The sequence below is a fragment of the Corapipo altera genome, unplaced genomic scaffold, assembly GCF_003945725.1.
Source record: "Corapipo altera isolate COAL_440 unplaced genomic scaffold, ASM394572v1 65, whole genome shotgun sequence".
NCBI lineage: Eukaryota > Metazoa > Chordata > Aves > Passeriformes > Pipridae > Corapipo > Corapipo altera.
The window spans coordinates 3489785-3514564 of record NW_020884891.1 but is presented as its reverse complement, the minus strand read 5'-3'; the positions used below and the strand labels follow the sequence as shown (position 1 = coordinate 3514564).

At 36.6% G+C, this 24780-nt stretch overlaps 1 long non-coding RNA gene across 2 annotated transcripts in view; it reads left to right on the top strand.

Moving 5' to 3' along the window:
• LOC113948100 overlaps positions 1 to 24780 on the top strand; it is a 71592-nt gene that overhangs the window by 28006 nt on the left and 18806 nt on the right. Inside the window, exons 1-3 of one of the 2 annotated variants that reach the window (XR_003527997.1) lie at positions 188 to 392; positions 8905 to 9111; positions 20235 to 20393. This is a non-coding gene — a long non-coding RNA (uncharacterized LOC113948100). Of the gene's footprint in view, positions 1 to 187; positions 393 to 8904; positions 9112 to 20234; positions 20394 to 24780 lie in introns of those variants that run through there. The other variant, XR_003527998.1, reaches the window with a different exon arrangement.

Here is a 24780-nt window from a genome sequence, read left to right as displayed (position 1 = left end):
TTATGATATAAAGACATTATCAATCTGTTTGTACAGTATTTGATTTTAAAATTACCCCTATTTTGCAGGGGGAATAAATATATAAAATAAATATTTTTTCAGTTCTATATTCAGCAATTATGATTATGTGCTTATTGATATTAATAGATACTATATAAAGTTATGATTAGTACTTTATGAATAAGAAAGTGTGGGTTTTATTTTATAAGAGGATACAGAGTTAACTTTATTTAATACCCCTCAAAGTGTAAGTACAGCTAAAATAGGAGGACGTTTCCAAAACAGGGACTCTGGTACTATAATGTTGTTAATTGCAGGAGTCCAGAGATCTCTGTGGTTCCCGTCTCACCCATGAATATCCCAGGGCTGAAATCTTCAGTTCTGGGGAAGAAGTAGGTGAACTTCTTGCCCTTTATCCTTTCTCCTAAAGTAGCAGACATACTTGAGGGTAAACTGGAGTCATTTCTCTGTCTTGTTCTGGTCTGGATGAAACGTCTCTTAGCAGCTTATTTACCTACAAATAAATATTTGGTAGTGCTGGGCTTTGGTAATGCTCTCTTCAGAGAGTTGTCTTTAGACAATTCTCTCTTTAAAACTCAGTATTATTGTCTCTCTGTTTGAGGGTGCTTCATAGTTTCCATGTAGCTATGTAACAGAAGAGAGAATGAAACAACTGAAGCTCATCTGAGCTTTGAAGACTTAGATGGATTCAAGTAGTGTAAACTCAGCTCTTGACTCAATGGGATTTCTTGTGGTTTGTCTGCTATGCCCTCAAGAGGCTTCTCTGCAAATCTGGCAGTAGCACAGCAGGTTCACAAGGGATGGAAATTTTACATCTGTTTCTTTAATTTTTTCACTTATAGTTTCCCCCTCACTCATTTAATTCTTTTCTCAGTAATAAGTTGGACAAAATTAAAAGTTAACACATTTTTTTTGTAACTCTGTCTCTTTTTGGCTTGCATCAAAATAATTTTCTTAACAATGTCACAATGCCGAGCACTTGTACAAATTAGCCTGAGAGATACATGTTACAATCATTGTGACTCTTGCATTATTTACATCATGACATTCTGTCAGTGTGCTAATACTCAAAACTGTTTATATTTCTGGATTTAACAAATATGTAAATTAGGTGTGCATTTCCCTAGGAATGCAAATGTCTCTAATGAGGAAAGACAACAAACTTCAGAACAAACAAACAGAAGAAGAAAATATGTTAAACAGTTCATGTGAAAGTGGGGATAGAAAGTAAGTGAACTAGAGACAGTGGGATGTAATCCTTGCCCTGGGATTGTTTAATCAGCTCATCTTGAAGCTCTGACAGATTAATTGTTTCTTAGTAGGGAGAGAGCTGGGCAAGAATGGCAGCCAGACACAGTTTTCCCATAAGAGGGCATGAAAATCTTGGTTTTCCTCTTTGTGGCAATCCAGAGAGCTGAGAGGATTGAGTTGCACTGGCTGAATTCGTTAACTCTGGTACGATACTACTCCAAAGGGCCCCAGGTCCCTGAAATACTTGTTTGTATTGCAATAATTAAAATAGTTGTTTGATTTCAGTGCAGAAGCACAGAATGGGAATAGCGTCATTGTGAATTGAGTTTTAAGTATTATGGAAGGATTTGAATGTCCTTCAGAGAAGCATTCAGCTCGGATTTCATGTCAAAACATACTCCTGATTTAGTAAGAATGACTGATATCCTTGAATCATAATGCTCTAGATTGAGTATATGTATAGTGGGAATGTTCTTTATTGTGCTGTGTTTGTGCTATGCTTTTTATTATGCACTGCTCACTGAAAATTTTATCTTCCATTAAAATCTGAATTCTTTTCAGAAGTGCAATTAAACAAAGTTTGCTTACTAAAATAAGACATCATTTATTTCAAGCTGGCTTCTATTTTGAATTTTGATGGCTTCCTGCTAAATATGCAAGCTTTCTTTTCTGTGAAATTAGCTCAGTATCTAAAAATCTGAATTACTTGGTATTTTGTCTTTCATCATGTAACTTCAACCCCCAAAGTACTGGTAAGCATTATATTTCCCAATTAACAGCCATCTTTAAAAAGATCATTATGGTAAAATTAGTCTGAGTTCTTAAAAATCTATGAATTGTGGATACTGTAAGAGTAACACATGCAGTAAAATATTTTAATTAATGTTCTTCAGTAATCCTTTAGCTGCATATTGTATGCAACTATTACCTTCTCTGTCCAGTGTCAGACTTTTAACAAAAAATGTGCTTTGTGTCTGTTATAGAGCATCAGTTGGATTCTGCACTGACAGCACCACATTCATGATGCTTCTATCTCATTTGTCTCTGTCATTCTATATCTGCTCCTGCTTTAACACATCCTCATTTGTTTGTACTGGCAAAGCTGATGGGGAAGGATCATTAGTAGTGGAGCAAAACCATCTTGAAAAATGTTATCTTGAACTTCCCATGTACTGCTTAATTTCTCATGCAGATATAGATATTAGAGGGCTGGAGAACAAGTTATCGGAGCAAAATTATTTCCTGACAAAATCTGTCCCAAAGTTATGCTAAATCTCCAAACATCCAAATGTCTATAAAAAGTCTAACCATGATTTATCAGGAGAATGTGCACGTGGTAATTCTTTGAAATGAGAGCACGTGGTAACACTGACCTCTGTTAACCTCCCTTCCACCACAAAGGAGAAAAGGTTTCCAACAGTATCAGCCAACACAACGTTTATTTCTCATTTCTTTCTCAGTGTTACACTTCCAACAACTTTCTACTTTCCCTTTCCTACAAGTTAACACCACGTAGGAGGTGCCAGTTTTGTACTGTGTGCACTCTGAAACCTTGTCTCTGGAGGAGTGAGGAGGCCTTAATTACTATGAGCTGGTGGGGAAGGAAAAGCTGATATTCACAAAGCTCTCAGTAGAAGCTGGACTAGGACTTCATTAAATTGATACCTCTAATACCTCTAATTAATACCTTCCCTGGGTCTCCAATAGAACAGGAGTTCAGTGACTTTCTTAAAAATTATTGTTCACTAGATTCACATTAAATTGATTTTTCAGTAGTGTACGATTGCTGTCGGTTAAAATACTGCCCAGAAATCTGAACTGCCAGATGCCCTTAAGTCTTGTTGGTTTGGATTAATGTTTTAAGTACTACCAGAAATTATATTTACAGTGTATAAAAGCAATCTTCAAATGTAGCTGCAACATGGAATACTATTGGAAGTCTCAGACCCTCCAGATGAGTATGTGTATTTTACCCTAATTCTCTGGAAAACTGTAAAAAAAGAGGATGTGTGACAAAATAGCAGATAAGTGCTCTGGTAGTTTATGGTAGCAAATGTCTAAGGAGGAAAGCTTATCCAAGTTTTCCTTGGGATTTACAACTTTACGAAAAAGAACTTTCATGTCAGGTATTTTTTAATTGTTACATTGAGAACATCTTTCGCTTTTTTTATTCTTGTTTTCAAACTGCTCATCATGACTATAAAATAAATTAAAGGTAACCAAAATGGAAGATGTGGAATGAAGAATTCAGTAAAAAAAAAATTGCAACTTTAGTAAACGACCTTCCACTTCATATTGTTTGAATAAAGCTTCTTGATATGATGTTTTTGTTAATTTTAATTTGAAATTTTATTATCTTTTAACCAAGACTTTTTTTATAAGTTAGTTGTCATTCTTTGTGCCAGTAGTCACATGTTGCAAACACACCTTGATGTAAAATTGTCAAAAATAAGATGTGGATTTTAAAACTATAGGATTGAAGAACAAATAAGCATCTTCTTTGTTCCTCTTTGTGGTTATTTCAATATATTTTTCTGTATAGTGTTATTTGATTTTATTTTAAAAGAATTTTGTCTTAATTTTTTTTAACTTTTTTTTTTTTGGCTTCATGGGCAAGGGTAGTTCCATATTTCTCTGTTCTCCTTCTCAAGGGCAGTGGCAATAAGATTTTTTCATACTGAGTTTTTTTTGCTCTCTTTTTGGAACTAAGCCATATAACAGTAGTTTTACCAGCTTTTCAGATTTAAAAGTTTTCTGAGGGAGTAGAGAGCAGAAAGGCTATGTGAGAACAAGGATTATATGTAAGTTTGATTTCCTTATGAAATAATCATGATTTCTCTTTCTAAATGTTTTCTACCAAAAAGATTTGAATAGGTATTTAGCAGCAGTGAATAGAAACTCTGTGGATTTCAGTTATGCAGGTTTAAAAAATAACCACCTCACAATATGAAAGTTATTCCACAAAAGCTTGCATGTGAAGTAGCAGCGTGGTGGTTGCCTGGAAAATTAGTGGACAGCAATTATTATTGGAGAACTGAAAGACTGAATTAAAATCTGGTTTGAATTGGACGTTTAATAGTTCATTTTTGCAGTTTGAATTTTTGTAATGTTCTGTTGGCTTGTGTGTGTTTATACTTCTCCCTTTATTGAGAATGGTTTCTGTTCCATCTCAGTGTTTCCTGTCATCCCAAACTGTATCACTTTCCTCACAGGTTTGAAACTTAAGAGATTTCTGAAAATCCTTCATTCTCAGAGATCAAAAGCTTCTGTAAACCTGGGTAACTCAGCTGTGCTGGAGCTATTTGAGGTAATATTGGTTGACAATCTATCTCCCAAATCTCTTGCTTGCCTAAAGTGCCTGAGCCAGTGAGTTAAGTAATGCTAGAAATTTGATCAGTATTCTTATTTTTCACCTAGGTCTTACCGCTGCTGCTTTAGCCTTGATTCAGTTGTCCTCTGACCAATTCTTCTTAAGAAGTAGTGGCTGTTTTCTGATCCCACTGATCAGAAGTGGTTTCAAATTCACTTTTTTTTTTTTTTTTTAAGGAGTCATTTTCCCCATATTTAAACAGAAGTCAGCATGAAGACTGTAGTGCTTCAACAGGGATAGAGTTGAATATATTTCCTTCTGAGCTCTGCTAACCTGTGGCCTTTAATTTCAGTTGGAGCTTTCACTACAATAACCGTAGAAAAAAAAATTCCCCTCTCCCAATAGGAGATGCAAAGTTAGATAAAAAAGGCAAAATATCATTGTTTTGCAGTAAGCAAATGGAAGAGCCATACATAGTACTTTTCAGTTTGTACGTTGTCTTGTTTACTCTTAGTTTCCCCTCTGTAGAGTAAGGGTTGTTTAGAATACTTTGGAGCTCCTCCTGCTGTAATCACTGTGTTCCACTGCATTCACATTACCCTAGTTTGTCTTCAACTAACTCTGGTTTTGTTTTTGCATATTGGAGCCCTTGTGAATAAGTGACACATGAGTTGCTTGTAATTTGTGTTAAAACCAGCGGGACGGGTAAAATACAGAAAAATGCAGCAGAAATGAAGGGGAAGTTCACATGAAAGGGCCTTCCTGCAAAATAAAAAGTTTCCCCTGACCCTGGTGAATGCAAAACTTTACATAATTAAAATTTTGGGGTTTTTTTTCATTTTTACAGTGTGTAATAGGTTTCAGCAGTACGTACCCAAATTATACAGAACTGCAGCTGACACAATGATAGTTTTCCAAGGAATGTAAAAAAAGCCAAACTAGCATAAAATGTGAACTTTATGGGTTTCAGAGTGGTCCTCTATTCAATCACACTGTATTTCAGAAGTTTTATGTGACTCTGAAACATAGTTCTTTTTCAAAAAATGCAACTTTAGATTGGCATGTTTGTTAAGTTTGAAGAACGAATTGTGAAAAATGAATTTTGAGTCTTTCCAATGCTCTGATATTCCCAGACTGAATGCCTCTTCCTTATTTTAAATAGTCTCTTGGGTTTCTAGCTGCTGTTTTACAGGTAGATGAGGAACTCATCCAAGCAGTCTGTTTTCAAATATGGTCTTTTATTGCTGGGTTATATCTAATACAAATTCCTATGTGGATTTAGCCAACACTGGATTGTGTTGCTGCATCTGAGTGCCAGCACTGTTCCTGGTAGTGATTGCAGACAAAAAGTGCTGCCCACAGCTGGAGTTGGATTGGAGACTCTGTCATGGAGAAAGTTAAGGGAAAGACAAGCTTTCATTTGTGAAGCAAACAAAAAATCCTGTATGTTCATTTCAATTCTTCCAGCAAGAGCAAAATAATCTGAGCAAATCAAAGAGGAATCAGACAAGGCATCCCACTGCTCACCCACTTCATGCCTATCACTCGATTTTTGTGAGGAGTAAAAATACTGTATAAAAAGTGTCTCCTCTGAAAAATATTTATGACATTCTTATGCCAGCTTGTTTCCTTGTTTTATTTTTTCATTTTGTTATTGAAAGTAAAGGATGACATATTCCTCTGTGGCTTATATCTTTAGGAATATTTGGGGTAGTCCCACTGATTAAGTTTTTCATATTAATACCAAATTTAATCAGCATGAAATTGCAAAAAGAAACCCACTCTTTCTCTTTTGACAATAAAAATACAGAATAAACAGTTCAAGCTGTCTTCTGTCTACCTTAAATACATGATAGGTTAGTCGTTCAGGAACTAATCACTATCTTACAAGTGTGACTTGCAGCTCAATGAAAATGAAAAACAAAATAAATACCATGCTAGTATTTTTCTTTAGTGTTGGAAGACATTCCATGGTGTCAATGCATGCAGGGAATGTTGGACAAGTGTTTGAAGGGATTAAGGCTACTGTTTGGGAAGGATTTTCAGAGAAGACTGGAAAAGCTATTATGCGGTGTGGTACTTCATATTTTAGAAGGCTATAAAAACACAGAATAGGTAACAAGCCTGAATAAACAAATATTTCAAAACCTTCTGAACTAAGGGTGTGTTTTTGCCTAAATAAGAGAGACATAAGCTTTTAATTTTTAATACAAGTAAAATTTCTTTTAAGTACCTCTTTTTGTGATATAACAACTGCAGATCATAGAAAAATATGGTTGAAGGAAGCTTTTCAGCTTTGTGTTTTTAATTTATTCCTCACCCATAAGAAAGGAGCAACAAAACTATTTATCATTAGTATTTGCTCTGTTTTCTAAATATATTTCTTTAGTACCTCAGGAATTTTAATACTTCTTTTTTACAGTTGGGTTTTCCAAAGACATTACACACATAGGTTTTGGGCTTAGGCTTTAGTGCTGATTTTTCCTCTCTGTTTTCTAATGGACTGATGCCATTGCCTGTGTCATCTCCCTGTCCAACTTTTCAGCTTCTGATAAGGTTCTGATACTTTGGATTCCTCTCTAGTTTCCTCTGTTTTTCTCTTGTGTTTCCTAGCTTCTGTTTCTCATTTATATTAAGCTGGATCAAATCACCATAAATTTTGGGTTGGGTTTGGTGGTGGTGTTTTAATTTCAGATAAATGCAAAGCTCAAATATATCCAAGTGGCTTTTTTTCTTCTGATTTCATTCATCCACTCAGGAAAAGGTGACATTTTAGTGGTGGGGCTGAATGGGGTGTCTGCTGCACCAGCTTGATTTCTGCTCCCTCAGTTATCACATTATGACCCCTCTCTAAATGATTTTCGTGCTGTGTACTAGTATTTTTCTTTGGCCCATCTCCCATTGTTCCCTTCCTTTTTTTTTATTTAATTAAACTATAAACCAGTTCACCAGGTTCACTGTACCAAGCTACAAACACATGATGGTTTGGGCATAAAAAGGAAAATTCATGAGAACCTCAGGGAACTTTATATAGGAAGTTGTATATCTAGCAAGAGTTTGACTTTTTAAACCCTATTTTAAGGGGTATCTAGGGAGAGCAGGAAATGACTGGTAGAAATGTCTAATTTTTTTACGCTTAACAATCTTTTGCTGCAAAAAAAAATCAACATTTCTAACTGTGTGTAGCCATTATTCTCTTAGTATCTTCCCCCCCTTTCCCTCCCCAGTAAAATTTATTTGGGCAAAAAGTGAACTTTGTGGAGCTTAATAATGACTAAGAAATTCTCTTAAACGATGGGCAGAGCCATAATTTTCTTTTGATCTGTATGAGGAGGCATGTGATGGGCACTCCAACAAAGCCACAGAAGCACAGTAGAGATATGAGTAGAAGGTGAGGGTGGTTTCGTGGGAATGAGACTTACTAATGCTGGGTTTCAAAGCCAACTTAATTTTGTGCTGAAATGGAACTATGGGGGGAGTGTCTGAAAAATATCAGTATACTGATGTGAGGAATAAAGCAATGGAGCAGTTCTTCTATTTGAAGGGCTGCTTTAAATACTTGTCTCTGAAAGCTACGTGTCTGCCAATCTTAGCATTAAAATTGTTTTTTTTTCTATTTTACAGGGTTTATATTATTGTTAGCAATTATGTTGTAATGACTTCTATCCATTAGCACCATGGGGGAGTTAAATCAACCGGCGTGTGCTCTGGGAACAGCCGTGGAGTCCTCGGTCACTGCCAGTTTGTTACAGTATTAAAGGATGTCATGGTGGGTGCATTTTTATGTCAGAAAGAGTCACAGAGTTAAGTAGGATAACATTACTGTGTCAGGATTGCGGGAAAATAAATGCATAACGGTTGTTATTAGACACTGCAAGCACAAAATAAATCTGTTCCCAAGAACACCATTGTGAATGAAAAAGGAGGGAGAGAATTATCCCTTGCTGGTAGCTTTTAGCATAGCAGGGTAAGCTTCTCCACTTTCTTGTGGATGTTTTTCAAGATTTCTCCAGATAGACTTGGGATTCTTATACAGAAATTGTTAGCTTGGCAGGAAAATTCAGATGTCTGATTTCTATTAAGATTGTTTTTACTCAAGATTCTGTAAATTACATTTATGGTAGATAAACTAGTACTTATGGCAGATTTGTGTGTTATTTGGTTCTGATAAAAATGTTGGGTTTGCTGAATCTTTTGGAAACTTCAGGAGGAAGTTGAAGGGGAAAACCAACAAATAAAACCCAAGTTATTTTTATGCTTCTGTTGTTCTATTTGTGATTTCTACTACTTTTTAATTGATGCTGGTATGTTTCTATGTTTAGGTGCTGTACTGTTGTGCCTGATCCACTGCCCTCTCTGAGTTCCAGAAACTGGATGTATGAACTTGCAGTAAACATTTTAAGTGATTACAGCCCTGGAAAGAAGAGTGAGCTACATATGAAAAGGCATTAAAGTTGGTTTATGTGATGCATACCTTCGTGATTACACTTCCCATGGGAATACATCAGAAGACAAGGCACATTATTAAGGTAACCAAGCACAAATTTGTCTTACAATTTTTTCCATTCATTCAAATGGGACATGAATATTTTGTTTCCTAATCAGCACAATTACCCTGGAGCTCATGTTGGAAAGTGTCAGTACAGTGACAGCTTCCCTTGAATGACAACTCACATCTATAGTGAAAAATGACAGGATTTGTAAACCAAGGTTGTTCAAAGAAAAAACTCAGTTCTTGAGTGACTTTTTCCCAGTTAATCATTGCTGCATTTTACAATACACTTTAAATACACTTAATTTAAAATGGATCTAACTGGTCTGCTCAAAGGGACTTGTAATGACATATACCAGAATATTCTGTTCTAGCTCCTACTAACAGAATGTTGTTGACGGCAATTAGAGGATGCTCAGAGACATTCTACACATTTTACAATGTGATCTAGTAAAAAAGTCAGTAGTAATAGGTCTCAGAGTTTGTAAATGCTCACCTTAGTGGCAAGCTGTTTTATCATGCCTTTATTATCACTTGGGCAGTTACTGTCAGCAGCTGTTTTTCTAATGCAAGTCTTATTTTTTACGTAGCATAAGCCACTACTTATCTCTCCGAATGACTATTTGTGTGAAACTGTTATATATGATATATAATTCCATTTGTCCTCAAATTTTTTAATGGCATCTTGCTTAACAAAAAGGGAGAAACGGGTATTTTATCCTCTTTAGTGTAGGAGAAAAGTCTTGAACAGAGACCTGACTGGAAAGCTCTCACATGATTTTTCTTCTCATGAATGTAGCTAGAATTTTGAATATAAATCACTGTAAGGTTTGCTATGTATGTTAAGCACAAGTCTTGGAGCTTGAATTTGTATCTTTGCTGTATGTAGACTGTATTTAATTTCAGATCTTGGGACAAGGGATCGACTCAGGGATGTTTGGGTGGTAGCTGGCATAGGCCTCTATTGCAGACTAGGCAAATTGCTGCAAAATATGTACCTAATCCTAGTAATAACGTGATCCCTCCTCCCAAAATAAGAAAAATAAGCCTCAAGTTTGTAAGTGCTTTTGGACACTTTCAAAATGTTCAGAAAGTCTGCAAATTGTCAGAAAGTTTTAAGGTGTAGTAAGGTAGAAGTCTTAGGTATGCTGCAGACATCAAAAAGACTAATGCTGGTGTCGTGCTGATTTCATTTTCCTTTTGTTGTATAAATATATATATATAGTACATTAAAAATATGGGAGGTGATCTGAAGTGGTTCATAAAACCTTCCTGGTTTGCAAATCACTACGATATTTTAACTGCATTGCCTGGTTGTGAGTTAGTATCTGTAGGCATCTTGCATTATATCATACCTTGGAATTGCATCTGAAACTTGTGGATACTGATCCAGAAACTTGCTATTTAAACTTTAAGGAAAAGAGTAACTTCTTTGTAAGATCTCTGGAGTGAAATTCTGCTCATGGTGACTTCAACAGTTTCTCCTTTGTTTAAATAATGATGATTGTTTTGTCTTTCGAGTGCACTTCAGTGGAAGAAGCTTTTTTAGGCTCTTTACTCTCAGTTTTCCAAGATTGTTCATGTTTATGGCCATTGATTTTCTTGAGATGTTCCTGTAATGCTTAAAAAATTCTTTTCTAGTGAATCATGTGATATCTTTTCTGTACCAAAACCCAGAGACTCTGAAAAGAGCACTCAGTTCTAGTGCATACATCTGAACACTTTATTCAGTACATGTTTGTATCCATGTTTGGTAAATATTTGATATGTTGACAGTTGAAGAAGGTCTCTCTTCAAAAAGAGTGACTGAATGATTTTGAATTTCAAGTAATTAAATGGTAGTCAAAGAATTTCACCAATATTAAATAATCTTAATGAATAGACAAAATTTCTATTATTTGACAGTTAATGACTAAGACAATTTGTTTTCAGCATTTAAAGGCATTTAAAATATTCCAACATTTTACTGTGTTAATGCTTAAATTATATTACTTAGGATAATAATAGGACTTCTAACATGTCTTTCTGTTACTTATATGGCTGTAAGATTTCCCCAGATATTTAGCACTAGCCACTGTGGGACAGCTAACTGTACCTAATTACCATTCTCAAGATCCACTAACTCCTTTTCCCCCACTCCCATACTATATTTACTTTTTCATGTGATGAGTTATAAAAACTCTTATTCTGAGGACTCAATAATCCGTTTTTTAGTAGAGTTGGTTCAAAATGTTCTGCAGTCACAGATAGTATTGCCTGGGCGTTTTACATAAAGCAAAGCCAAGTTTATGTAACAGAAACAGAATATATAATGTATGGCAAATAGTATTTGTGATCTTACTTCTCCCAAATTCTAACCTAAAACTGAGTTAAATTTGTTTTGCTTCTTTTTGTGCTCACTAATTCACATTTCTCCTATGTCCCAGGATAACTGGCCACAAGTGGATGAATCTATGTCTAGTGAGCCCAGCAATTATTAGAGCCACTCTAAAAGCATTTCTTAGAGTTGCTGACATGATGAGATTAGACAGAAAAACACGTAATTAAATACTGTACCTTAAGAAATGTGTAAAGTGTGTGTCATATAACGCTTACTTGATGATACATAAGCTAATGTAAATGCACAAAATAATTGTCATCACCTGCGTGAAGATAAATAGCTTTTCCTGAACTAACATGCTTTTGCATATAAAATGTTACTATTTTACTAGTTGTTCCCATTTTTTTGACAAATAAATTTTGTAATGACTGTAAAAGGAAAGTGTGATATGTCTGTTTAAGCATTACAGTATTAACAGTGGCCGTTTCTGTGGTTCTATATAATTGAAATCAATGGCTTTGTTATCTTACAAATTGTTTTATAGCACTGTCATTTGACAGAAATACTGTTTCTTTCCATTAGCCCCCATATCTAAATGTCAAAATGTGTGGAATCGGATGCACATGGATTATCAGTGTGTGTGTGGCTGGAATTTTATGATCATAATGCTACTTTTTGCTGTAAATATCTGATATGGAGATCTGCATCTGTTATCCTTGTAGACTGGGGCACAAGGCTGTCACCTGGTGTGGTGACAATGTGTGAGTGGAAATGTCAGTTCACCCTGTTCTCATAACAGCACTACCACATCCCAAGGGGTTGTGAGGAGAAAAGTGTCCATAGCACGTTGTTGGTATAAAAGAAAGGTCAAGTAATATTATCAAAACCATTCAAAAAATATTATAGCAGTTACAAAGTTTTTTGTTATGAGTTGGAAAGTGTTTCCCCTCATCCATGTGTACAATGAAGAATATTGTACATGAAGAAGATTGTAAACATGAAAGTTACTAAGAATTCTGGGCTAAGTTGAGTTTGCTGCCAGGCAACTACTTCATATCATATTTGCTAAGTTGATTTGGGACCCAAAACCAGTTGTCTGAAATTTTTACCAGAGGTGTAGTGAATGTCTGCATTACATCTGACACAGTGATGTCCCACACTTAATGAAAGCATAATTTCTAATACTTCAGTAAACATAATCAATACTCATTCACATGAAGGATTAAATTACTTTCATGTCTTCTAAGTACAAACTATCCTGGACATGTCTGGACATCTTCTTGCTCTTTTTATTTATTTTTTTTTTGGGAGAAACAGCTCTCATTTTGGTTTTCATAGCTAATAGTAATTTAAGAGGTAATAGTTGGCAGCATTTGAAAATTGACATATTTCTCTAGATCTCTTACTGTAACTTTTTCTCCTCAGCCTCATCAGAAAGATCATGATGCCCAGTCTGGCCTCTTCAGTGTATTTGGAAGGATGCCTTTTATCTAGACCATCTTCCTCTTTTTTCCTGGCTTTTCTGCTTTTGCCTTTGCTTTAATGCCATAACCATCAATCTTCTTAAAATACCCACATAATTATACAAAATAGTTATATAATCTAGTATTAGACCTCCCACTTTACTGCTGATACTGAAAAACATCTCCCTGTGAAACACCAGGAAAAACATCCTTTCTTATTTAGTCTCATATGGAAACAGTGTCTGAACAGTTGGGTGTGGGACACCCTGTGTTTGGTAATCACAGGAGTGGGTCCAGCACAAGAGTAGCAGTTTATTCCTACATGTGATTATTCTTGGTTCATTCCATTAAATAAGTAATGCAGTTGTTGTTGGTATGCTAACTAGAGAAATAACAGCTGCACTCTGTTTTTCCCATGTGTTTTGTGCACTGACAGTCCTTGTGGGTGTGGTATTAAGGCCTCTTTGACAGATGTTTTGGATGACTTCAATATTCACAACTGGCAAATCCCCTCCTCAAATGAGTTAAATAGGCTTCTGTAAAAATCTCAAGAGGCTGGGTGACACCTTCTGAGCAGCCAGGCTAATGACACTTTTCACTTCCTGGACAACAGTAACTGTCCTGTACAAAACCAAGAGAGGCATCCTGAATAAGGCCTGATTATATGTGATGGGGAACAGAGACCACACTTTGTTTTTAAGCTGCATATGCCTTTTAATTTTCCTCACAAGGAGATATACACGAATGTACTTTCACACAGCTCATTGGATTTCAACTCAAATGGTATTTTAATATTTGTGTTACTGTAACTGAAGGGGTCATCACTGAAGTACTGGGACCTAGTAAGCACACCAGTTAATGATGCAGAGCTTTCTGGCTTGGCTGGAAAGAGATTTTACTATTCTTGAGTGTGTACGGTGCTATTGACTGTCTAAGGCACGTTGATAACAAGCAGAACATTGCCACCCTTTGGTCATAAAGAAAAAGCACACGAGTAAAGCAGCAGTACTATGCAAGTTGGGGATGCTGCAGCAAAACTATTTAAGAGTATATTCATTTGTAAAGTAGCTGCTCAGCAATGGTAGCCCAGTTGGGTGGAGGTTGTAGGCATCATTTGCTTTGATTTAGTGTATTTCATACCACGGTGATGTGTTTGGAGAGAATATATTATGCTATGCACTAATTATGTTTTCCAGAGAACTGAATTACATATGCATTGTGAAGATAGGATGAAGGCTACCATGGTTACCATTGTGCACCCAGGAACTTATTTTATACAGTGCCAATTAATCTGAGGTAATGCTTGAGAGAGAAGAACATTGAATAAGAAATGCTAATGTCTCAGCTGAAAGATGGAAATTAGATAGAAAAGCACAGCTTTTATTGAAGATTATATGTCAGGGTCAGCATTTATAAATGAATCCACCTGTAAGACTAAAATCAACAGTTCTCTCTTACATTGAAAAAACACGTATCTCTCTAGGTCTAATCAACACACAGCACGCACTGCTGCTTTATCAAGGATATTCTCTGAATAGGACTTTTTTCCCTTCTTATGATTTTAACAGCATACTCCTGAAGTTGAGACTATAATTAGGGATTATTGCTATGTCAGAAAGAGAATGTGTTAAATGCAAAGACATTTAAACCTTATGCAGGTTAGAGTTGCTGGGGATGAATCTTATGCCTCTATCTAGAGACTTTCCAGATGGTGAGGACTGAGGGAAGCAGAGTTCTGACTCCTTCCTGTGCCTGACAGCTCACTTTGGCTCATGTAATGGTGCTGACATGGCTTTTTACAACTATACTGAGTTTACATGGGAAGCTTTTGGTAGCAAGAGGGATACAGGGAGAGCTTCTGTGAGAAGCTTCTAGAAGCTTCCCCCATGTCCAACAGAGACAATGCCAGTGACTCCAAGATGCACCTGCTGCTGGCCAAGGCTGAACCCATCAGTGACAGTGGCAGTGACTCTGGAATAGCATATTTCAGAAGGAAAACAGTTACTGCACAGGGGCAACTGCAGTGAGAAGAGGGGAGTGAGAATATGTGGGACAAACAAGCCTACAGGCTCCCTGGGCAGTGCAGAAGGAGGGGCAGGAGGTGCTCCAGGCACCTCAGCTGAGGTTCCCCTGCACCCTGTGGTGCAGCCCATGGTGAGGTGGCTGTGTCCCTGCAACCCACAGGGGAGCAGAGATCCTCCTGCAGCCCGTGCAGGAGCCCATGCCACAGCAGGTGGATGCCAGAAGAAAGCTGTGTTCCCCTGGGAAGCCCACGCTGGAGCAGGTTTGCTGGCAGGACTTGTGACCCCATGAGGGATCCACTCTGGAGCAACCTGCTCCTTATGAACTGTGCCCTGTGGAAAGGGACCCACCCTGGAGAAGTTTGTGAATAGCTGCAGCCTGTGGGAAGGACTCAGGTTGGAGCAGGTTTTTAATGATTAAATTTGATTTTACCATTTTGCAAAAATGTACATGACTGAACATTTAATCTTTAGAAGAAACTTTGTTCCTTTTAATTCACTACAATGCAGGACCAGTTGAACTGAAGTTAACTTGGCTAACATTATGCTGAAACAGATGAGGAAATCCTTGTATCCTGAATTCTGCTGGCTTAGCAACATCACATTCTATGGGACTGGCAATTTTTGGCAAAAGAGTAATGCTAACAAACAGTTGGAAGGCAGCAACTTTGGCTTTCACAGATGTTCTAGCAGTGAATAGCAGCTCAGGGCAGAAATTTTGATGCTTAAGTGATGGAATGTTTATCTTAACTAGAAATTTAGCTCCTAAAATGCATAGATGCCTTTTCTAAGTGTTATGCATTTAACACAGTCCACTGGCTTATGTGACTTGTAACTATATTATTATTATCTTTCAGGAAAAACTGACTCGATGTACTTAGTAAAGCACATCAATGAAAATAAAAGTAAAACTTTTCCAACTGAATTGCTAAAAGAGAATATCGAGTTTCAGTAACTTTTCATTTTTTAGTGATAATCACTTTTAAACTGATTCTACAACATTCTTAGTACACTGGTATTAACTATGATTGAAGATACTTAACTCTGCAGGACAGTTCACTTGACACCTTTCACCATATTACATAATAAACATCTCTCTTGCAATGCTTTGAAATGTAATATGAGTGGGAATATCTATCTCTAGATATAAATCAGAACTATTTTTTCCTGCTTCATCCTTTAACAGAGCCTTGAGATTCATATATATCTTTCTTTTGTTTCTAAGAACAAGATATAATATTTCTGATTTCTAATCAGAATTAATTGTTCACTCAAGAGGATGTAACACAGACAAGTTGTAATGATTTATGATAATTAAACATTTTACTTATAAAAATTGTTATATATGATTTTCTTTTTCACATGAGGACACTTTCTTCTAAGGTATTTTCAGAAGAAATTTCTGAAGGAAATATTTACCAGCCAAATGTTTTTGAAAATGATTAGCTTCTGGTTCAGATCTGATGTACTAAATTTTGTATTGAGCTAAAAAAAGAGCTGCACAGATGTGTAACAAAGAATCAAGGGCATTTCTGTATATCTGTTGAAGCAAGTTCTTATTTAATCATCAGGTTCTTGGCAAGAATAATTCTGCAACCTGTCAGTGGATGATATATGAGTTTAGAAAGGGAGTTAATATAATTATCTCATTCTCTAATCTCAATAATAAAATAATTGAGTTGTCTAAATGCCTATCAGTGGAAAACAAATGATAGATCTGTAGTTACACATAGAAACTTTAGCTTGTCATTCTGATGGAATCTGCTTGTTCTCTGAACTACTTTTCTTCCTGAGTGAAATGGTTGCTTTCTATTAATTTTTGTTATAATACCTTCAGCTAGTGATTTTAATTACTAATTATAGTAAATAGTAACTATAGTACAGAGACCTTTTGTAGGTCTCCCTTTAGCTCTGGCAGCAGAACAACTGACTCATAAAGAAAACACTCTTTGTGACCAGGCAAACAACTGAGGGCTCCAGGTAGGCCAGTTGTTACTTTTGCTGTAGGGCTGGAAGTGGCAGCTATGGAAGGAACACATTTTGGATATTGATACACCAGGCAAGGTGGGTGAGGCATTTTGAGAGCATCTGGTTCTCTGGATGGATGGACACACAGATGGAGAAGTTCTGAGTGACTGAACATCACTGAGGTTATTCAGCAAGCTGGCACAAATTTGTTTCTCAGCTAGGAAACCTGTAGGAGAACTGAAGGCCATTACAGTTGAAAACCTGGAACTGAAAGGATGGAAGGTAGTAGGGGAATAGAAAGAAAACTATATTAATTAATATTATTTTTAGAAGATTAGCTTTTAAATTAAAATCTTAAGTAGTTATAGAGGAAGTTTATACATTAAGAAAAAGTAGGACACTGAATATAAGTACCTTACTTCACTTATAATCTAAATGAAAGTACATAAAATGGTTTTTTCTCTCAATTTGTGATGATCTTAGAAATTAGGACTCATCCTACAAATATAAATCATTACAATGGGATCAACAAAATAATTGTGGTTTGTTCAACAGTAGCTGTCACAGGAGAGTGTCTGCTAAATTATATTCAAATTAATGAAAACTTGAATTATTTACCTGTTGAATAGCACATTGAATTGTCCTTTTGAAGAAGGTTAACCATAAGCTAATGGCATTAGCTTATCCCTCCTACCCCTCCTGCTTTCCCAATTTATAAATTCCCCGATTTTTGGCAATTTTTGGTTTTGTACTTAGGCAGTATAATTTAGCATCATAAATAGCTGTGACTGGCAAGCAGTGTGTAACTGATAATGTATCCAGCAGTTTCTTTTATGTTCTGGGTAATTGTAAACAAAGAATAAAACTGATTATTTCAGCAAAGTAGCAATAGACACAAAACTTGGTTTTAATTTTAGATTTTTGTCTATGACCAATAGAAAAAGGATGGCACTTTGTATTGGTTAACCTCTACTGAGGATGGAAGGAGCCAAGAACTACCATAACTACACTTACAAAAGGTTCCCATGAATATCTTTGTTTTGTAGCACATTGTGTGACTGTGGAAAAAGAGTTGGATTTGTGTATTTCCTGCAAGCCCATCATTTCACTGCTGGGTACTTTATTTATCCATTCGCTGTGAAAGATGCAGTTTGTTGTCATGTTTGATTGTTAAGACTTTTTACAAGGTCTCTTAAGGCTTAACTCCATTTGGAATAACTTTAAGGTTATTCTGTCCTTAAGGCAGAAGTAGTAGGACTGTGTTTTCACTGGAGCGTGGGTAACATACAGGAAGACAGTGTTGCCAGTGAACTAAATTCTTCAGTGTGGAAAAAAGAGTCCCAGTGAGCAGAATTTTGCTCATTTACTCCCTGCAGAGAGATGACATTTGTTCTCCACAGCATTTTCTCTTGAGAGGACCAGTTATTGGCTTATGTCACAAGCAGTCTACCATTCCTCAGTGATATATTCCTTAAGGCATACATGGATCATTTTTGATACTTAGTGATCCAAATTTCCCTCTTATTGGTTGTATGAATGTGTGATGTCTGTGAGAACAGAAACTGTTCTTGAGTATGAGTTAAAGTTCATTTGGTTTTCCTTCTGATGCAGTGCTGCAAGGTGTTGCTCCCTCTAGGTGTTTGTGTGTACGTATAGACATATATATGTTTATATGAATAAAGGGCTCCAGTGACCTTTTACTATTAATTAGCTGATCCTAATTCTACCCAGACCTCTGCCACTGATACAGACTTATAGAATCTGTCTAGATAATCAGAACATCAATAGATAATCAGAATGGCAAAAGTTCCCCTTCTTCCTTTACCCTCTACAACTGGTTTGAGGGTAAGTAGCAGAAAATAAATTTAAATAACAGACAATATGATTTTAACATATACAGGCTAACTTCTTGTTGTATCAAGGACCTTTAAAGCAACCAAATTCAAGACAAGTTGAGGGGTAAAAAATTAGAATGGCAAAGTGATGTTAAAATTAGATGGCAAGCATATGGGCACATCCCCACTATCTCCCTATTATTGGAGTTCTCTGTTGACATCACATTTGTTTCACTGCTAGAATAAAACTTGTATTCCCTTTTCTAGGTAAAGTTTTAGCATTTCTGTTCTATTTTGCTTTCTGAAGGAGCCATTGTAGATGTTAACTGTAGAAGAATGCAGTAAAATAATTAAATGCTCTGGTACCTGTTGTGATGAGAAAATACCCTAAGGTTGGCTTGGGCCAAGTGTCAGCTCAGTGTCAGGAATACACCCAGTGTGATACAGTCAGCTGGGACTTAGCTGGGACTGGGACTTGCATTGTTGTTATTGAGGCACTCCTGTATTGCATACAGTTATTCCAGAATAGAGCACGAGGGGAAAAATAAATAATTCAAAAACAATCTAAAATATTGGGAAGGTAACCCATTTATGAACTTACTCCAGCCTAGGCTCATGGCTTTTTTAGCCTTCCTGGTTAAATATACTAAGCCAACTGTTCTGGTGCTTTAAACAGTACATTAAACAACTTAATCATACTGTCCTCTCTTGCATTAATAAATTTAGCGTTTGTATTCCTGAAGCAGCTGTTTTCTTCTCTTGCTCTACTTTAGTTCTTCTTCAGAATACAAATTCCAGCTCATTTCCATTTTTTCCACACCTAGCACTTTAAAAGTTTTGTTCTCCTGTTTGGTTTTTTACTCTCTAGACCAATAGCTGAGTGCTTTGAGGACCACTCTCTTATTTTTCAAATAAATATTTACTTTGCTGTTAAATATTTCCCAGTATTCTTGATCACCCTTCTGGGAGGAAGGTGTTCTGGGACAATATATGTGAAACAAAAGAGTTTGTTCCTTTTCTTGAATTTTACAATATTGATTGCTTTCATGCAGAACTAATTGCCATGTTTTCACAGGTAAGTCCTCATTGATGGTTGCACATCAAAGAATAAGACAGACTAAAACCATGGTACTTTTAAGATGGAAATTAATAGGGTCTGTGCTTTGTCCTTCACAAAATCTTGGATCATGTATTTGGCAGTTGAAACTTTTTGTCCTAGTTGCAGATACTGATATATCCCCTCATACCCCAGCTGCAGAACGAACTACTGCAGAGTGAAATCTGCTTCTCTTTAGAATGTGGAAAAGATTGTTTAGAGGTGGTGAGTTTAAATATCAGACTTAGATCAAATTACTTAAAATGAATATTTTTTTAATCAAGATTTAATTTTTTTTTTTAAATTCTAGGCTTCTAGAGGCTGTAAAAACTAGGGGTACACCAGAAGATCAGGTGTGCCACAACCAGGACAGGTGACCCCAGCTGACCAGAGGGATATCCCAGACCATATGGCATTGTGTTCAGCAATAAAAACTCTATGTAATTTGTCTTCCCAGGTAACTGTTACATCGATGAAGCCCTGCTTTGTAGAGCATTGGTTTGGGAAGTCTCACCTGATCTATCTGAAACAGTCATTGCAAGGAACCATGTGACAAACTCCTGTTGCCACCCAAACAGCCACCAACCACCCCGTGAAAGAGATTTGATTCCAGCATGTAAGTGTTACTGTATGCCAAGATGATGATTGGTTTTTATTATCATTATTCATTTGAATAAGCAGTGTCTCTGTGTAGCACAGGATGCAGCTGGGGAACCACATAACAGGTTAGAGATTCGTTTTGTAGAACTCCTTTGCTTTAATGTACTACAGAAGCAGACTGCTGACTAGACCTTGAGACTGCATTTTTAATGTGCTTACTACAGTGGATGTTGTGTGACAGTGTCTGAAAGTGCAGGAAGGAACAATTTAGCAAGAATTGCTTGTAGCTTTTTTGTTTTAAACACAGCCTTCCAGGAGTTTTGCATACTATTACCAGGCCAAAACATCATTTGAACACTGTAGGAATTAGCACAACGTGCTCCACAAAGACTTTAAGGAAGCTGTCTAAAGTTTTAACACTGCTAATGCTTGAGGAAAAAACTTTTGCAAACACTGCAGGATACTGCAAATGGCAGCACTGGAATCTATTTTATTTTAGCTGACTCCCTTCTAGTGCTCTCCTGTTATTTTTCTTCAGATCCTGATTTTGTGTACTACACAAAGGGAAGCGTATGTTTTGTTTATTGCCTTTACTGTGCCAGCCAACATGCAGAATAAGAATGACTGATGTTCTCTGAGCTTTCTTATCTTTCATGATATGATTTCTTTAACAGCCATTCTAACTCTTCTCCCTACATATTTTGGTGCTGAATGCAATTCATCATTTCACATCTTTTTTTTCTTACTACCTTCTCTGCATTTTCTACTTTTTCTGTCTTAGAGGACAGCAAAGTTGTAAAAATCATGGTTAGAAAAGGAAAGGAAATGAGAGCTCTGTATTATTGTCAATACAGAGCTGTTTTGTCACAGTAGATATTCAATAAACCTTTACTAGAAACCTACATTTTCTTTTAACAGCTCATTATTAAGGAAAGTTTTGGGTCTGAGTCTTTCTACCATTATTCCCCTTACCACCTCCCTCCCCCCAAAAAAATAAATAGGGGGAGGGGGGCAGCAGAACGTGTCAGTCTTGTCCAAGGAGGACCATACTTGCAAACAAGTGACAGATTTGCATTTCATTCTGCTTTTTAATTCCTTGTTTCCTGAGCTGAGTATTCCCTTACAAATCCCTGTAAGTGGGAAGGTTTTGATGCTGCCTGTTGGCTGGACAACTGGAATGCCTCCATCAAACCTATTTTACAATAAGCTACTTCATAACCATCACTTCAGAGTAAGTGTCAGTTTGTTGTACTGAATTTTGCTATTGATAAAAAGGTGAAGGCATTTTAATTGCATTATGCTACTTATGGATCAAGCTTTTAACAGGACTGAATTGATGCAGAGATTGTTAGAGAGGAAGAGTGATGGTGTTTACACTGAGGAGGTTAAAAAGCCCAACTTCCAATTATAAAGTCATTTTGCTGCCTTAGAAGGTCACTACCTGTATACAGAAGTTACAGCAAAGGGTGTCAATGAAAAGGAATGAGCTGAAGTGATTTTTATTGAAGGCACGCAGCAGGTCAGCAGGAGAATGAGGAATAAATTTCAAATCTTGTGAGTCCCAGCCCAATGTCTTTGCAGCAAATTCTGCTGTTCTGGGAATCTCATTACTTACTGAACAGATCAGAAGGTAAATGTTGGGTTGCACACACTGTGTCAGGTGCCAATCACTGCGCTCTGGTTTAAAAAAAAAACAGACACAACACTGTATTAAACCTAATTAACCTTGACCTATCTCTGATTACAAAAAATTCCATGAAAGATGAAATGTCACCTCTTCTAGCATTTTATGATCTCTTCTGAAATAAACACACTTGGAGTAATGGGAGAGCTGTAAGCAGTCCCTGAGAGCAATAGAAATGTATCACACACTGAAGGACTGGGTTGGGAGGGACGAGTCTACAGACTTCTCTCAGGTTTCCTAGTTCTCAAGATTTGGGGAGTGTTTTGTTGGGTTTTTTTTGTTTTTTCTTTTAACTACCTATTGTGTGTGTGGTTTTTATTTTTTATTTGAACTGTCTCTATTTTTGTTTCAAAAACATCTCATTACCTTTTCAAACAAATATTTGTCTGCTTTTCCCATTTTTTTTCCTTCACCACTCGTAAATAACTTGGAGTGTGGTGTTCTGTTCTGTAAACCAATGCTCAGAAACCAAAATCATAACTTGTGATTATGGTGCTCAAACAATTCTGCAAAGAACCCTTTAAAGTTATCAAAAGAGTTGCAAATGTGTCACTCTTTATTTATAAAAAATGTATATATGCATTCACTAAAATAACTAAAAAATCAGCTAAAATTATTGTTTCTTTTTAGAGATTTACAGCACATGGATAGAAGAGCTTTCAGAAGCTCTTGGGGAAAAGATCTGGCAGAGATTAAGAGTCTAATACAAAATGTGGAAAAGCTTGCCTAGCTTTCATTAATGCCATCTTCTCACTTTGTCCCTGTTCCCTCCCAGAAGGCCAATCTGTAAGCATAGACAGACAACTGTGAAGCAATTTGCAGCTGGCTGGCAGGCTGTAAAAAACCAAACTGAATATCTAAAGTTTATATGGAAAAAAATAATTTTAAAGTCAGTTCTACTACACCACCAAGGTCATAAGACACTTGAAAAACAGACCAGAATAACAAATATTCAATCACAACTTAAACTACTCAAAAATGATTACTTTCTTAGTTGGAATTGAAACACATAATTTTGTATCATATGAAATACATAAGGCTCTTTTTTTTCCGGAAATGCTTTCCCATATTCTAATGTATTTGGATTTCCTTTTGGAGTGGATATTTTGATGGGATAGAAGAACATAAACAGAATGGTTTGGGTTGGATGAGACCTTAAAGACCATCCACCTCCAACCCCCCTGCCACAAATAGAGACACCTTCTACTAGACCAGTTTGCTCCAATCGCCACCCAACCCATCCTCGAACACTTCCAGGTATGGGGCATCCACAGTTTTTCTGGGAAACCTGTGCCTGTGTCTCAACACTCACAGAAAAGATTTTCTTCCTAACATTTAATCTAAACCTGCCCTCTGTCAGTTTAAAACCATTACCTTTGTCCTGTCACTGTCTGCCCTCATAAACAAGTCCCTCTCCCTCCTCTTTATAAGCCCCCTTAAGGTACTGTAAGGCCACAATGAGAACATGGAGAACATTCATTGTAGTTCAGCTGGACATGGCCCTAATCACCCACAAAGCTTGGAGGAAAAGATAGAGTTTTAAGAATCAAAGCAGTTTTACAGACCAAGAGTTCTCTAACATCTCCCCTGTGCTTCCCCTCTAAGTATCATAATCAATTATGTTAACAGGTAGGGATGAGAACTGGGTTGCTGTTTTGATAATTATAATTACTGGTGGTGACCAGTCTATCAGTGTGTTTTTTCTTGCTTTCCTTTTCTGTCACATATCAGAAGTGTAACAATATTAAGAGGTTTCAAGAGGAAGATGGTTTGGATAGAACTGACATGTTAGTTTAAATTCAGATGCTTCCTACATAATAAAACTACACACAAATGTACAGACATGAAAACTGTTAAAATTTATCACTGGTTATATTATAGATGATTATATTTGGCACCTAGTGCAGAACATACCTATGAAACAGGAATTAGACTCCCACAGAGACGATAGAATGTATTTATTAAGTAGCTGACAAGCTGATAACAAAGACTGATATAACTGTAACTCCAGGTTTGTTGATTTAAAGTAATAATTCTACATAAACCTTATACATGAACATAAACCTGAAGATTGTTGAGGGGTTTTTGTTTGTTTCATTGTTTTCTGATTTTAGCAAAGGTATAAATGACATGTCCTGGAATAAACTTAGACTGGAAACTGCTTCCTTAACTATGAGACAAGGAAGTAGAATTACCTCTGAGAAGGATGAATCAGAGAAAAATTCATTAATTTAAAATGAAATGCATCACTTTATGAAGGTTTATTTGGCACGGTTGCCTACAGCAATGGAGGGCTGTACTTGATGATCCAGGGAACCTTTTCAGTCCCTGTGTTTGTAAGGATTCTGTAGAAATTCCTCTTCAGCTGTGAGTTTACAATATGATGCATTGTCAGGCTCCTGAGGAGACTGTTTATCTTAGTGATGCTTATAGGTATATGATGTATATAGGTATATACAATGCCATCTATCCTGAGATGATACTTGTCCAAATGTTAAATCTTCCAGGTATTTATATGTATTTTCTTGGTACATTTTGCTTTCCTGTGATGAATCACACAAGCTGTGTAACGTGGAGCTTAAACCCAAGTGGAGGTTACTGCTGTGAGCTGGTGGCACAGATTCCCCTTTTCCACTATTGTCAAGGAAATTTAGTGCAGTAGCTAAGGCTGAACCCTGGGAGGTCACTGCTGTCACTGAGAGATCTGGATGTTGGGTTA